Genomic DNA, 12,306 nt, shown 5'->3' with positions numbered 1-12,306 from the left:
TGGGGTTCCTGGTGTGATCAGGAAATTGTCTCACCAGGGCAATGAAGGCACGATATGTGAGGGAGAGGAATGGAGGATGGAGAAAGATCAAGTACTCTCAAGTACAAGCTAAAGGTCCTTTGCTCTTAAAAACAAAACAAAACAACCTCCCCCCCCCCCAATTTTTAGTTGTAGAAATTTAGTTGAACTAAGGAAAAGATTATTAAGTGCCTGATATATGCTGGGCATTGTGCTCAGAAGGCATGACACGCTCAGAGGAACAGGTCACTACCATTAACAAATTCATGGGACTGGAGTAAAAGAAGTCCAGAAGTTCCAAGAGAGTCAGATGGAAAGTCATGAAAAGCTAAGGTGCAGAGCAATCTTGTTTGCCCAAGCATGGCTGGGAGTCGTATTCTTGGCAAGCCTAACTCTAACACCCCAGTTCATTCCAGTTCAGTTCCACTCAATGAATGTTTAGTAAGACTGAGATGTCTCTGGAGAGAAGTTCTTTGGCATTGCTTAACCAGTATATGTCCTGTGGTACTGTCTAAAACTGTAAGTTGCAGAATAGGTCCTGATCTGCATTGTTAGGTTTTAGGTTTTCCTGAATGGGAATTCTCTATATTCATGAAATCATAGATGTGGTTAAAAAAAGTTGATAAGCAAATTAAGAAAAAGAATGAATGAATACATAAATAAGTGAATAACAACAAGAAAACAAACAGAAAAGAGAAAGGAGACAGAGAGAGAGAGAGAGAGAGAGAGAGAGAGAGAGAGAGAGAGAGAGAGAGAGAGAGAGAGAGAGAGAGAGAGAGAGAGAGAAGATCATGGACCTGACTATGGGCTAGATATAGGCTTGTAAATACTGAAAAAGAAATAAGCCATGATGTGAAATAACTGAAAGTTTATTGAGAGATGGGAAACATATTGTACAAATACACATACACACATATACATATTTAAGTTAGCAGTAATCTCTGGAGAAATGTGTTTTGTAACATTTGGAAGTCAAGAAACAAGCATTTACGTAGCATCTATCAGGTGCCAGGAAGTGTGCTAAGTGCTTTATTTCATTTGAGCTGTATCTCATTTGATCCTCATAACAATCCTGGGAGTGGGGGTAGGTAGTTAATGTTATACCCATTTTACAGTTAGGAAACTGAGGCAGACAGAGGTTAAGTGACCTACCCAAAGTCACAGAGCTCAGAAGTGCCTGAGGCCAGATTTAAACTCACACCCCGCTGACTCCATGCCAGGTACTCTATTCATCGCACCATCCATTGCACTTATTGGAAGATAATTTGAGCATTGAAAGGAGTTAAAGTTATAAGAGACAGAGATGAGGAAAGTGAATGATCCAGGAATGTGAAGGGTAAGTTGTGACAGAGAACAGTCTGTGCAAAGGCATGGAGAAGGGTGGATGGAATTTAAGATAAGGGAACAGTGTGAACTTCATCTAGCACTGACTCCTGACATTAAATTTAACTTGATAGACTTGAATTAATGTGAACTGACACCTTTGGGGGAGATCCATCGAGGGTAAGAGATTATTTACACCCATAATGTCAAGCAAGTAGGAGTTTTTGTTGTTTGAGTTTTAGCCAATCAATCAAGAATTTTTGATTAGAAACAGTGCATATATATCTATATACATATATATATAATTGGAGAGAGAGAGCAATCAGAAGCAGAGCTCAGAGAGAAGCAACTGTGAGCAGGCTAGGGGAACTTGCCTGTGGGGAGGCCTAATAGAAAGAATGTTTCTGATGTCAAAGTCCTGTCTCGATCTGTGTCGATTTTTCAGCCCTGTCTATTGGTCTTTATGAGTGAATTGAGATGAAGGTGCTGGTAATGTGTATAAATATTGCTATAAGCCTGTTAGGCCTTATTTTTCTAGAAACAGAAGCTGTGGACAGGAGCCCCTGGAGCTTGCTGTCAGGTAAAAGAAGGAAGAGTGTAGAGTAGAACAGGTCCCAGGAGCAGAGACTGTCTGCCTGTGGAGCCAGGCAAAAGCTGGGAGTGGTTGGCCCCCAGAGGAGGAACTGCAGGGTGTGGAAGTCAGCCTGGAGTCAAGATGAGAGAGGACTTTACTTGGACACCGTTATTGTTATTGTTATTATTGTTATTACTATGACCTAGGGGTGGAAGATGTATTTTGAACAAGGAGTTCGATACTTGAAATTGATTAAAGATGCTGCTATTGTTATGTGATATATATATATATATATATATATAAAACGATATTTCCTTCAGGATGTTGCTATGAATGTTATCCTTTACTTTACTGAACAATGATTAGTTTGTTGCTGAATAAATAGAGTTCATTCCACTACGTGATTATACCTTGGAAATCATTCACAGCCGCAGTCCTCAGGGGTGCTGCCATGACTGACTTCCCAACACCCCACAGTCAGTGTTAAATAGATAGCATGGGAGAGCTAAAAAAACCCCAAAACCATTGGATGTAGAATCAGAAAATGTGGATACAATATATAGTCTTTTTCTTACTGGTTAAATGACTTTGAACTCCCTAGGGGTCAAAGTGGCAGAATGAAAAAAAGCATTGACTCTGGAGTTAAAGGACTTCTCATGGCTATATTTATGTGACTTTGGGCAAACCATTTAATCTTTCTGGACCTCAGTTTCCTTATTTGTAAAATGAAGAAATTAAGCTAAATGTCTTTTAACGTATCTTCCAGAGATAAATCTATAATTCTTAAGTTTCAATTTCCTCATCTTTAAAATGGGGAAAATGATATCTGTCCTATACCTTACAATCTTTTTGAAAGGATAAAAATTGATAATTGAATCTAGTTACTTATAAATTCTAAAAGGCTATTTCAACTGAGCTATAATCGTGATAGTGGCAGGGCAACTATAAAATTCTGTGAGGTAGGTGAACTGGAGGTAACTTTAGGTCTGGTTATGAAATGTTGTCTTCTTCCTTTCTGCCCTATCCTCATATATTTTCATGCTTTTGTTATTTGACTTTTTTCTCTCTACAAGGACTGATGGTTTCATTAGTGAAAGGTATGAGAAAACTGGCTCAACCAAATCAGATCAGTAATTTTTCTACAACTTACAGAGAGTATTCCTTGAAAAATTAATCACTTCAGACTCCTCACCCCAAGTGATAAGAAGATGCTTTTCATGTATATGTGTATACACACACATATGAATATACATGTAGGTAAGTAGCTAGATGAGAGAGAGAAAAAATAAATGAGAACATTTACCAAGAATTTATTATGTACCAGACACAATGCTATGGAATATAAATATAAGCAAAGAAGACAGTCCCTTCCCTCTTTCCTTCCTTCAAAGAGCTTACATTCTATAAAGGGGTGTTATTCCAGGCCTTCTGTCTAATACTAAAAGATGAGAAAAATATGGCCTCATATTCATGCAAGTCATGAAACTTTAGGTCTTTGTGCTCAAAAGTCAAGGAATTAAATGTGGTTGATGCTAGAGGGGAAGATGAGGTGGAATTGAAGGCTCACATATTATCCATACTGCAGAGCATTCATTCCTAAGGCATTGTTACAGTTACTTTGGGACAAAAACTAAAGTCAGGGCTCAAGAGGAAAAGGAGTTGATTGCTAAATTATTTATTTACATAACACTATTTTTCCCCCTGAGGACAGGTAGGTAATTAAAAAATCAGACATTTTGATATTGGGTAAATATAATTCTCTCTCAGAAGGAATCAGAATAATTATATAGGGAGCTGTCATGTCCAGATTAGTTAAAGGAATCACTACTGAAATCCTGCCTGAATGCCTCATCATGGCATGGCCATGCTGCTGTTACATTCTTAAAAGGCTAAGTGTCATAGAATGTAAACCCTCTCAAGTCCTATAAAAGTGGCCTGGATATCAGAGAGAGAATCTAGTTTTGGAGAAGCTTATCAAAAAGTTGGACACCAGCTGATGAATATTTTTGGTCATAACAAATAGAAAAGTCTATTTACAAAGCCATAAAGGGTTTGAGATTGATATCTGCTGAGCAGACTCTTCCACCAATAAGCCTGCAGATCACTAAGGTATTTAAAGTGGGGTAAGAATTTTCTGCTCCCAGTAATATCTTAGAATTAGTCACAAAATAAGTCTGCAAAGTAATATATTATTTTTAGATTTGTTATTCCAGGGTAAAAGTCTAAAGAAGAACAATGACAAAAGGACTGAAAAGAAAACCATAAACTAAAATGTCAATCAGTTTCTATTGAACTCTATTTTCAAATGTTCTGCAGCAAGCAAGCATCCTGCTCCTCTCTTTAAATTTTATAGATCCTTTAACCACTACCTTGTGAAAAGCATTGGCTTTTAGGCATGAACAACTTGTTCTGGGCTGAAAGAATGAAGTTATGTGCAGGCAACAATTTAAAATGCCATAGTAAGTAAATACATGGGAAAAGGAGATATTCAGAACCAAGTTCCAATCTCTCTTGCCAACCCCCATCATACATTGCTCCCCTTCTGCCACGTGAGGGTCCAATCAAACTGACATTCTCTCTGTTCTTCTCACATGGTTTTCCATCTGCCATCTGTCACCTCTGCCTGAAATTCACCTCCTCCATACCCAAAGCTCTTGGAAGTCCTCTCTTTCCTTCATGACACTGTTCAAATGTTACTGGCCTCCCTCCCAAATTACCTTATTTTTAACTATCTTGTATTCATTCGTACTTTTCTATGTAGGAGAGTCATATGAAGCAGTAGTTAGAAAACCATATTGAGAGTCAAGAAAATGTCAGTTTAAGTGTAACCTCTGACATATTGATTGTGTAACCCTGGACAAGCCATTCTCAGTGCTTTAGAAAGAAATGTGAAACTCACTGGCCATCTGCAGCTCACAAAGTACATAAGGGAAACAGATTAAAATGTAATTGGGAAATAAAAATGCAATATAACATAGATCAGATTAATTTGTAGTTCTCTAGAACATTAAAATACAATTGGGAATTATTTGACAAAATAAATAAAATCCAATAAAGCACAGATATCATTACATTTAAAACTAACTTTATGTGTGGCCTCCAGGAATCCTTAAATATGGATTACTAGACCCCATTTCCATATGAGTTTGATACTACTGGCCTAGATTATCTCTAAGATTGGTTCAGGGTCGAAATCTATGAAATTCTCACCAGAATATGATTAGAAAAGGACTTAATCATTTACAGAGTCAGAGTCAGCCAAAAGCGAGGGACAGTCTAGGTATTATATATAGCTCTAGTGCTCTGGGTAGATGCAGGTAGGTGGCACAGTAGAGAGAGCACCTGGCCTCAAATCAGGAAGACTCATCTTCCTGAGTACAAATATGGCCTCAGACACTTACTAGCTATGTGACCCTGGGCAACCATTTAACCTTGTTTTCTCCAGTTCCTCATCTGTAAAGTAAGCTGGAGAAGAAAATGGCATAACCCCAAAGAAGACAAATGAGAGGACATGCCTCAAAGAGGTAGGTCTTTGCAGAGAAAGGAGTTTTGTAGACATGAGATACTGTATTTTTTTCCAGTCTTTTTATTTTTTTTTGATGTGTCGATCAGTTTTGCTTTAATTTTTGTTTATTTGTTTTATTGGTTGGTTTGGTTATGAGGTTTTTTTTCCTCTTTTGCCTTTATTTTTTTTTCTTTTGAAAATTGTATTCTATGTGATGACTTTTTGGAGGGGGTTAGGTTTAAGGATACAGGGAGAAATTTTGGTAATGTGAAAATATAAGATATCAATAAAATTTTACTAACAATGAAATGGAGTTATTATAAACTAGGGCTGATTCAGGTTGACCTATTGCTTCATGTTTAGAACTTACAAAACATCTAAGAGTTTATAAATGGAAATTTACTCAGCCATAGCAAGGAAGAGATATTCAGTGAGGAAACAGAATTTATTTAGTTGGGCACAACTTGTTGGTCTCTGTGTTGGCCATGTTGGTCCACCAGGCAAGAGCCTGAAGTAAGAACTCCTAACCCCTCATTTGTTAAGTTTTGTAATTAGGCCACCAAGAAATGGTTCAGGTCTTATTCCTTTGAGCCATTTTAAGTCTTCAGGAGATTTTCAATATTTTTAGAGAAAGATTAGAGTAGCAGCTTATGATATTTTTTTTAGGAAGGGGTGTGGTAGAAAGGGTAAAGTTTTCTAAGAATCGCACAATTCTTAGACCACGTTTAAAAATGATTTAAGTTGTCAGTACTCTGAATGTGAGATTTTATGCAATGACCAAGAAGTTGACTCAGCATTAGAAGAATAGCTACCACATGTATAAATGAAGTAATAGCAGATTTATGTTGTAATGGGATATTTTTAAGAGATCTGATTACTTGGGGAACTAAGATATAAGATGCATATATGTATGTATTTTAGCAATAAATAATTCTTATGTACATAATACCTCATAGTTTTTGAAGTCCTTTCATATTTATTATCTTTTTTGAGCCTTAGAACAACCCTGTGGAGTATATAATGAAAGTAGTATTACTCTCATTTTACGGATGAGGAAACAAGCTAAGTGACTTGCTGAAGGTCAGAATTAATATGAAACATTTCCCTAATTTATGAATTCTGTAGTGGAATATTACTATATTTAATTCTCATATCATAAGGAATATCTTTTATAACACTGGTTTTCCTAAAGTTTCAGAGAGAGGAATGAGGACCAGATTAGAGGAGTTCATCTGGTAGGATGGGGTTGTGTAGAAGGGAAGTAGGATCTCCTAATTGGTGAACTGAGACAGCTTTACATGTATTGGGAGAATAAAGAGGAAATAAAGATTTCATCTATCTTAGCCATTGATTCCTTCAGAAAGTACTTTAGGATAAAGAACAGGCATTATTCCATCTGATTCCACTTGAGGACTAAAATACTCTTAAGTTTGACTATTTTGCTTAATTTGCCAACTTAAGAAATATTTTGGTCCCAGGTTAGGATTTCAAACACAAAATATCCAAGGGAGAGCAAGATTGAATAGTAGAGTCAAATAACAGATGAAAAACACAGGAAAAACCAATTTATCTTAACTGTGGCCTAAATAACATCCAATTGTGGAAGCTTCTGTGTGACAGAGCAGTGCATCCAGCCTTTAGTAACTAGCCATCATGAACAGGGGGTTTGCCAAGGAGCCGCACCAGAATTCAAGCTAATTCTAACATGTTCTTTTTGCCCTTTACAGGCCTCCCAAGCTTCAGAGAGAGGAGGGAGCAATCCCCCCTGAAACTATGGGAATGAGATAAAGTAGGCTATTCAAGGATTTGGAAAGAGTGCAGAATACCCAGCCTGATCCTGTCTTCATAACTTAGTTGCATGTCATCTGGTACTATGCACATTTTGTCCTTTTTGAATGTGGTTTCCATTTTAGTTTAGTCAAGGAGGAACACAGGAGAAAAAGTGATGTGGTTTGTGATGTAAGCTAGGATCAACTCTAGACAAAATCAAGTGATAGGCCATATTTGTCATAAGTGGCTATCATCTTCAAATTCTGCTCCCTTGCTCTGATATCCCACTCCTGCCCTCCACAGATGTTGCTGGTATTTATACATTACTTGCTTAAATAGTCATGTCTCACATATCTCCTTGCCTAGTGGCTATAAGTTAGACTATAAGCTCCTAGAGGGCAGGACTACATTTTAAACCTTCTATGGTTATGGCTGTTCTATACCTGGCATAATAGATGTTTAATTAGTAGATGTTAAATTTTTTAACACAGGGCATTCAATGTCTTCTCAAAACATAACGTCAGGAAAAATGTTTAACACTCTTCTACAGTATGGAATAAAGGATTAAGAACAGTCTAAAGTCTCATACCTCACAGAGATACATACATGTTAACAAGAATCTAAGCTTTATTGATGAAGAAAAAAATTCTAAGGGTGAAATTTCATAAGTTAGCCAGTGAGGGAGGTGGGATTCTTTTGTAACACTTCTGAATTCATATCACTAGATGACCATGTATTATGGCAAGCCTGTAGCTGGATATGGAATTATTGAACCATTTGGAAGAGGTGATTCAGTCACTAACAGCTCATTGTCTGCTCAAAAAGAAAGCAGTTTGGTAGTGAAAATGATTCTAGTCCTTACTTGATAACAATAAAATATAGTATTGATGGAACCTTGTACACCAATACAAAATAGTCAAACATAGTAATGTCATATCTATATGCTATGCCAATGCTTCAATTTCTAATCATCTTAAAGTATTCATTTCTTCTCATAATAAAAATATTCCTAAATGTTCTGTTTCTATAAAGAATTTTATCCTCCTTCTAGCCACTCATGTTCACTATCCTCAATTACTCTTTATTCTTCATTATCCTTAATTTCCAGATTCGTCTCCCATATTTTCTCCTTTTTAGTTCTACCCCTACTTCACATGGCCATAGTTTTAGTTTAAGCCATCAGTACTTCTCACCTGAACTATTTCTAAGAGCCTCCTCACCTAAACCTCTTCCTTTATCTAACTCATCCTTCACATAGATGCCAAAGGGGTATTCCTAAACTCACAGATCCGCCTATGACTACCCTGCTCATAGCAATTCAAGGATTCCCTTGTGTTTCTGTAACAAGATTCTGAGTTCCCCTCTTCGGCATTTGAAACCTTACATAGTCTGCCTCCAGTTACCCTTTCCAGGCTTGTTTCACCTCACCTTCTTTTGTGTTCTCTGTGTGACAGCAAAACTCACCTACATAAAGCATTTGATTGGTCAAGGCTCAGTTCAGAGATCACCTCCTGCAGGAAGCTCTTCCTAATCCTATTATATAGTTTGCTTTCTCCCCAATATTCTTTTATGGTTTTTAGATGTATTTTTAATCACCTTATTGAAGACACCTTGGCCAGGGGATATCCTCTCCTCCTATGCAACCCCAGCTCTTAATTCATGAACCCACTGGGTTCAGGCCCTGGGGGAGGCTAGCATTTAAATACAAGGACCAGGCTCTTTTTCACTATGTTTAGCTCTTTATATCCCTATCCCAGAGACTCAGGGAAAATCATTTAAAGCTTAAATTTGATTCAAGTCATCTTCCAAAAAGAGATTAGAATGGTGTTAATATAGATTAGCTATATGGGAGCTATTTATTTCCTTCAAACAAAAGAAACACTTAAAAGATAAAAGTACATGTGAATAGAAACTTAAATCATTAAATAGTAACCTGTAATAATTTATATTATACTCTTCCCAGAGGCTAATACTTAAAACACCAAAATACAAAGTAATTTGTAGGATTATGCAGCTACTTCATTTTTTCTTTTGCTCTGTCTCTTCTGAATAACTCGGTCAAGGACCAAATCAATTGACAAACCAAGGCATGACTTGGGCTCATAATGATGCTGGTGGTCAACTTCTCTGAGAATGGTGTTTTTATAGAAAATTCCAATTTCTTTCAGGCAATTTTAACTGAAGAACCCAGTAACTCGTGAACTCCCTAATTAGCCATGTTCCAGAAGTTCATCTCTTTTGTTTTCTGTTTAATCACCTGCAGGAAAAAATGAAAGCATCCAGGGATGGTCCAGGATCAGGTTTCCCTGGGCAGATCAAGTGCATCACCTACGTGCATCATTGGCCTTCTTGTTGTTCCTTCCACACAACAAATGTTGTCCCTACTGACCTTTGCTTCCTAGTTTCCCAGAATTCCTGAAAGGATGGTTCCAAATCCTGACTTCTATTAGAAGCCTTTACTAGCACACACTTACATAATTACCTCAATGCCTCCCCCACCCCCCAAGATCACCTCTCATTTACACTGTATGTATTTGATATGTTGAAATTCTGTTTCCTTTAGTAAAATATAAGCTCCTTGAGGGCAGTAACCATCCTTTTTACCTTTATTTATATCCCTTAGCCTTATACCTGAAAGATAGTAAGTACTTAATAAATGCATGGTGACCTAGTGAATGCTGTATAGATGCAGTGAATGGATATCTTTCCCGCTATCATGGAAAAAAAATACAAGAAAAAGACTTTCTGGGCCTCTACTTCCTGGACAAATGAAAGAAAATGAATCAAAGGGCTGCTTCTATCCTTTTAGGATCTACTGGTGGGATATTGTTCACGGTAGGGGAGGCAATCCTTTGGCACAGCATCCCCTCATGGTGAGGAGGAGAAGGTCCAGAGGAATGCACATGCTATTTAACAAAGGACTATAATTCCTTTCTCAGCTTCTACAAAACCAATACCCCTTCTCCAATGGTAACCCCTCCATGGAATACCATTTCCATGGCTACCTAGTAGATTATGAGATCCTTGAAGCAGGTCTGTTTTCAATTTTTGTCTTTGTATCTTCAGTAACCAGTGCCAGGTACAGAGTAGGCCCTTATAAATGCTTGCTGGATTGAAAAAAAATATGTCTTTACAATGATTGTACCAGTTGATCTCTAAGGTGTCTTAGAGCTCTAAACTGATCATCTCATTCCTGATGTCACATGATGCTGGCAGTATGACAAGGTTGTTTTCCCTTTAGAATTGAATAAATGACCAGAATTAACATTAGAAATCAGATGTATGCACGGCTCCCAAAGATAATGAGAATCAGGTGTGCACAGGAGGAAAGTATTTCTTGCATATGTGCAAGAACCAAGTGCAAATAAAATTCAGGGACAGGGAGGATGGTTGATATTTTCTAAGTTTTGCCTAACACAAGAGCATTTCTGAAAGTTCTGCTACTTCACCCAACTTCACCCACAAGTGCAAGATAATGGGTGTAATTATGGTAGTCAGATTACAAAAAAGAAAAAATATATAAGCTTGCTTGGTTCCAGTTTACTGGTCAAAGCCAATTTCAAGAGATTTATTTTCTCTACAAAACAGCCTTTCCATCCGGCAAGTGGAGATCAAATAACCTCGTGTTTGTCAGGGAAAGTACACTTAGTCCCAGAAATCGCATTTGCTACTGGGAAGCCAACAAGCTTCCCTGTGATATTTCAACCACTGTCTGATCAGGCCCTATTTAGAACAAATATGAAAGACTCAAATAAAGTACATAAATAAAATTCCTGCGTCCTCATTCATTGTATTTCTAATAAGTAACTCAGGTCTGGAGAAAAATGAAAGCACCAGAAATTAAGGGAGAGTCGGTAATTTCTTTCTTTTCTTTTGCCCTCAAAGGGAGATTTTTATGTTAATATAAAATAATGTAGTGACTGATTTTCCAAGATGAAATCAACTGAGTTACAACCCTTTTCACTGCATTTCTTCAGTGGTTATTTCATCGGGTTTCCAGAATTTATCTGTGTGTGAAATTGCCTAAGAGTAAGATGGCATTTCTGGGCATGAGAGGACCAGATATGAGAAAGGACAGAGGGGTTCTACACTGAAAACATTCACAGATAGGTATGGTTCAGCTTCCCTAAAACCACCCTAGGTTCTCTGAGAGTAACTAGAGTCCACTGAGTTTGGAGTAGTCAACCAAAAAACCATTTTTTAAAATGTCATTTTCAGGAGTGTCCTGCTCTTCATGACCCCATTTTGGGTGTTCTTGGTAAAGATACTGGAGTAGTTTGCCATGTTTTTTCTCTGACTCGTTTTGAAGATGAGGAAACTGAAATAAACAGGGGTAATTGACTTGCCCTAGGTCAAACAGATAGGTAATGTCTAAGGCCAGGCTTGAACTCACAAAGATTAATATCCCTGACTCCAGGCATGGCACTGTATCCATTTTCACCGAGCTGCACCTTTTAATGCTGATGTGTATACTGTGATAAAATCTAGAATGAACTGGACAATTAAGTGTAAATCCATGAATGTATGTGAGTCCTAGGCCATTCAAAATGAGCTGGTGCATTAGCAGAAAAGAAGGAAGAGATATAAAGAAATGTATGATAATTAGAGAAATCCATTCACGAGCACACTGAGAATCCATTCAAACACAGAAATAATTCACTTAGATGAATGAATGATGTTTCACAGAAGTCATTCAGATATTTCATAGAAACATAAGTTTTCAAGCATGACTGTCAGATTGTGCATTGCTTTTGGATCCAAACCATACTGTGAAATAAAAAGTAAGGCAGCATTTTTTCCCCTGAAGAGCACTCTTACCTCTGAAACCTCAGTATAGGCTCTTATTGTCTGGGCTAGGGGTGGGGATAGGGGAATGGGATAGAAAGAGGTAACTGGGTAGGAAAATCAAAAAGAGTCACTGATTTTAATGTTTGCTTCTTTTAGATTTCAGTAGTAAGAATCTTTAATAGCATACGTTTGAGGACTGGTAAAAATTTGACCACAGATTATAATTAGTAAACATTGAATGAGCCCAGTTCCTTCATTTTAAAGAGGAGTAAATCGAGACCTAGAGATGTTATGTGCTAGCAAGAAAAAAAGAGACACCTAGATGTCT

The 12,306-nt window shown here is 37.4% G+C and overlaps 1 long non-coding RNA gene across 1 annotated transcript; it reads left to right on the top strand.

Annotated features, from left to right (window-relative positions):
- Positions 1 to 2,994: 2,994 nt before the first annotated feature.
- Positions 2,995 to 8,116, top strand: LOC140498509 (uncharacterized). The gene is made up of 3 exons (XR_011965118.1): positions 2,995 to 3,172; positions 5,361 to 5,439; positions 7,148 to 8,116. It is a non-coding gene; the product is annotated as an uncharacterized lncRNA (long non-coding RNA).
- Positions 8,117 to 12,306: the final 4,190 nt, after the last annotated feature.

This window comes from Notamacropus eugenii, chromosome 4 (genome assembly GCF_028372415.1).
Source record: "Notamacropus eugenii isolate mMacEug1 chromosome 4, mMacEug1.pri_v2, whole genome shotgun sequence".
In the NCBI taxonomy this organism is placed as follows: domain Eukaryota; kingdom Metazoa; phylum Chordata; class Mammalia; order Diprotodontia; family Macropodidae; genus Notamacropus; species Notamacropus eugenii.
The sequence above is the reverse complement of the archived record's forward strand: the minus strand, read 5'-3'. Positions and strand labels throughout refer to the sequence as shown.